Source organism: Prenolepis imparis, unplaced genomic scaffold, assembly GCF_030444845.1.
Source record: "Prenolepis imparis isolate NDT839.2.m4 unplaced genomic scaffold, iyPreImpa1.0 SCAF_13, whole genome shotgun sequence".
Classification (NCBI taxonomy): domain Eukaryota; kingdom Metazoa; phylum Arthropoda; class Insecta; order Hymenoptera; family Formicidae; genus Prenolepis; species Prenolepis imparis.
The window spans coordinates 6,046,177-6,051,110 of record NW_028141171.1 but is presented as its reverse complement, the minus strand read 5'-3'; positions in this window follow the sequence as shown (position 1 = coordinate 6,051,110).

Genomic DNA, 4,934 nt, shown 5'->3' with positions numbered 1-4,934 from the left:
TATATATTATTTTTCTCTCTTTCTCTCATTTGATACGTTGACATAAACTCTGCTATATATAATTCGGAAAATATATTATCTCTTCGTGACTGAAATTTACTTACATAGACGCTAACATAAGTCATTTCAATGGCTCGTATAGTCTAGTCTCATCTTAGAATATATATCACTTAATTGATATATGTTCTAAGAGTCTCATAAACATGATTGACATTATTTCTCACAGACGTTTAAATAAAAAAGTAGGCATTTTGAATGAACGCACTATATTAAAGCAAAGATGATGCATCAGATTCTGAACACGTCCCAATATTTCTTGCCAAATTTCCTGAAACATCTCGTTTTCCGAAGTAGTCGGTCTCGCGCGCTCAATGTTACTCCATACATTTTTATATCGTCGGATAATTACGATGCGCGTGCGATAAGTCCTATTTAATCTCTCGTATAGGTTGAATTCGCTTTACGGCCGCGCGCTTTCCGCTCCAGGCGTTTCGAAAAGAGTTAACCGTTATATCATCGCGCAATGTGTCGAGGAAAAGAGTCTCGAGAAGTATCGCGATCGGCATGAATGCTTCGTTAGGAAGAGAGGAGACGCGCTGCGCCAAACGTTGCCACGGGCGAACGACGCGTATAATAAATGTATGCATGTACTTGCATGCGACTAACGATGCACCGATGAGTCGAGCCCGACGACGATAAGGACGACAAGGACGTCGAGGATGTCGCGGCTTTCCCGCGTGTTTATGTCGCACGTCCAATCCCGATCGCACTCGTATATCAATCGGACACGTGAGTTTTATATGCGTATAATTATCGGCGAGCGTTTAACGTTGTAAGGTGTCTGTGGCGAGACGTGTCTCTTTTAAAATTCATTTCATTCATTCAGTATTCAAAAGTTTATTATAATGATAAAACTATGTATGAAGAGAAAATATTCCAAATTAAAATATTATCTCTATATAGTATGTTACATTACACTGAGAGAATTTTCTCTTAGAATTTACCTTGAAAATCATGGTAATCGTGAGAGAATATGGTATGGAAAGATTTTACTAAACTGCATAGTAAATTATTAATCAAACATATTTTATATTTTATTATGATATATATTATTATTCTTATTGTGATAAATATTAATCAGAGAAATTCTTATAAAATTCTTTCCATACCATATTGTCCCACGATTACCATGCTTTTCAGGGTAAATTCTAAGAGAAAATTCTCTCTGTATTAATTAAAGAAAAAAAAATTTCCTTTCCTTTAACTGTAACGTCACGTATGAGTTACGTCGATGGCGATGAATTTTTAAGATAAAGTACAAAGTAAGTATTTAAGAGCAATCTCGCGCGCGCGGAGGATCTTCTCTAGATTTATAAGTCATTATATGCGCGATAAGATAAAACTATTATTAAGATAAAGTAAGTAACGGAGGAAGAAGAGAATTGAATGCATATATGTATATACTCGACTAATAAAGTCCTATCTTCTCAATTAAAAATTATCATGAGATAGGGCAATCGCCATCGCGCCAATTAGCGGCGTTCTGTTTTCGCTTACGTACCGTTTACGCTCGCATTTTGGAATCCGAGCAACAACGGTGTTGTTTGCTACGTTCCCGTGATGCTGCGGCAGCAGTTAAGCCGTCGCGAGCAGTAAAAGGCCCGATAGCTGGTAAGCTCGTTAAGGTCCTGGCGTCGTACACGGACGGAGTCCCACAGTGGGACTTCAGGAAGCGTGTGTTCGCGGGTAATAAAGTCGCTCGCCGGCGCAAAAGTGGGTTTTGTCCTGTACCGATAATGGCGGCACTTCATCAAGGATCCTCGGGGTCTTGAGAGAGATCCCGGTCCCCTCTTTCCTGCGGGACACTTCTACGTGTCTCTCTCTCTTTCTCTCTCTCTCCTTCGGCTTCTTCCGGGAGTCTCATTCTTAGACGTCGGAGACGAGGAAGCAGAGAGGAGGCCATCTGTTTCGTCATTACCGGCGAGCAGTAAACCACCTCTGACCGTTCATCCCCCCTTGTCGTTTCTCGTCCCACGGGTGATACATCGTGTTTCCTTATTTGTCGGACGTGCTGCGGGAAAATCGTCCGAGAAAATCGAGTGATTTGTCCGGGAGGTGTTAATGGCGCTGCCGCTCGTACACATACGGACGCGTATTCCCTTTTTCTTTTTTTTCCCGGAGTCCCTAAATCCGGCGGACAAGTTATATCGTGAGAGATGTCGAGGGTATCGCGAAGAGGAGATATAACAGAAGATTCTTGTATAGAATAAATTATTTTCGACATAGATCGAGAGATTTGTACGAGCTAAAAATTCGGTGCCGCCGTTTTCGACTAAATGTCATCACCTAAATTACAGGCGAGCGTAATATCTTTATTTTTGGAAACCGCTTTTTCACGACATCGTCGCTTTTAATCGCGTTCGAGCTGAGATGGTTTAAGTCTCGTGCTGTTAGTCGATCTATTCCAAGCACCGACGACAAGTACACTTTGGAGCGAACCCGGCCCCCGGGAGGGCCAGCGCGCGGAGAGAAGTCCGTTGCGAGAGAGAAGACGTGCCACGGATAATGCGGCGAGGGAATATCTTCAGGAGCCGTGAACCTGTCAATAAGGTGAATTCCTACGGCGGCTTCTTCACGGAGAACGTCGAGAGAGAGAAAGAGAGAGAGGGAGGTGAAAGAGGTGCGGCTTACACAACGTCGCTCTAGACAAGGAGAGAGAAAAACGTGAAACACACTTCCCCGAAGAGGAGAGGATCCGCGCGAGGAGATATATATATATATTCGGGTGAGGCGGTAAAACGTACGTTTGTGTTGCGAGAGTATATGTGTGGACTTGTGCATCCTCGGAAGCTCGTCTCGCCCTGCACGTCGTGACTTGCAGCTCGATTTCTGGTCCACCGAACCATCCTGGCCGGCCGGGATGCAGGCAGAGTCGCGACGCTGCTTTTCTTCGAATGCCGTATCGAGCCGCGAGAAGAGAGGAAAGAGAGAGAGAAAGGGACGCCCCGATGCCAGTCATTAGGCTGTATCGTGTGAGAGATCGTTAAAGGGGAAGCGCTCGCTCTCTCGGAAAGGAGCGCGTCGATATCGCGTCACGTTTGAACTTCGTTTAGTTTTTCCTGCGCCACGACGACGTTATGTAATTATTGGCAAAAGGGTCTCTGCTCGATGATAATCCGCTCTCCCAATCGCGTTTCGCTTTCCGATCTCGAGGAAAACTCTACATCGTATCGGATGCGACTGCTAGCTCGCTCATAATGAATTGACAGTCGAACAGCTGTGCAGTTAGTAGCCAGTCCAAGATATACAAAACGCGGAATAAATGTCGGAAGAGAAAATCTGCTCAAAAATGAAACAACTCTTTATTTAAATATGCTTTAATTTTATTAAGACGCGATTATTTAGACAATCTGTAATTTTTTTTCGTCATATTTGAGGATAAAGTATTCTGCTATTATTAACGAGCGATACACAGAAAGATATGTAACAGAAAATATATAGATAGATAAATGACATTTTTCTATTTGCGATAAAAAAATTGGATATTTATCGGATGCAGCGAAAACAACTTTTTAAGAGTCACGTTTCCCCCGATTCTTCGTTTGCCGGAGACGGATTGTCATCGAATATACAATATGTCTACAGACGTTAGCGTATCATTATCCGGCCGTAAGATCGTAAATCAGCGGTCGCCATGAATCGACTAATCTCCCGATTCACACGACGCAAGGACGTGGAACGGCCTCTTGAAAGGTGCGCGACGGCTACCTCACAAGAGAGAGAGAAAGAGAGCCCCGGTCTTTTCTCGTCGTCCACCGCATCTACAATCGTTAGCTACACCACGTTTGCCCTCCTCGGAAATCGTTTAGCGTAATTACGGCTCTTGTCACTAGCATCTCCCTCGCATCCCCTCGCGACGAATCTAGAGTCTGTGTATTTTATTTTATTTATTTATTTTTTTTGGCTCGCGGGCCAAAGGAAAGAAGAAGAACCTCGACACCCGGTATCAAGCTGACGGATACGCTCGATGGATACGAACTCCCCCTTAGGCATTCCTCCATTCGACGACACTGAGCTTGTCGGCGGCATGCATCGTGACGACACGATGAATTCCGCTCTCGTCTCGGAGTTCGGAGGCATCTTGCACTCTCATCCGACGCGATAGAATGTGGATCGTATAACTCCGCGCATTAACTCTCGCGTCCGCGTGCGACGTCGCATCGGATAGCTTCGGATAGCTTCGTGACTGTTATAAATTACAGGTGTAAATGCGCGCGGAAAAGAAGGATGAATAAGAGAAAACAGAATGAGTTTCATTCTGCGTCGTAAAGATATAAACTTCCACTAGGTGCGTTTATTTCTGTAGAATAAAATTAGACTTTCGTACAACGGAGAACGGAACGAGAAAAAACGGAGACGTATAAAATTACAAAGAAAATTTATTTTAATATAATATTATTTATTGTATTATAATAATAATATATAATATTATATATAATATATACTGTATTATGTATAATATAATAAATAATATTAATATAAGAGAATATAATATATGCTTAATCGATTATTATCACGGCTAAAAATATATCAGCTGCCTCGATTCGAAATGACATCTGCGCGCATTCTGCTATTTTCTTGCGGTTGCGAACGAAGCTCGCAGCAATTGCAACAGATAGCAGAAATGTAACTTAAAATTGCTACTCAGTTTGTATCGAACTCCACAATAAGTATAGTTGCGATTTGCGGGTTTCAACCACATGTCCGAGCATAAGCGCGAGTATATATTGATCGCGAACAGATTTCGCGTCAATCTCCGCAACAATCCTGTTTAAATGCGCAATGTTTCGATGGAATTTCGATTGAATCTTTGCGCGACGCGATTTGCGTTTCAAGAGACTTTGTCAGTGCGACATTTGCATTTACATGATTAA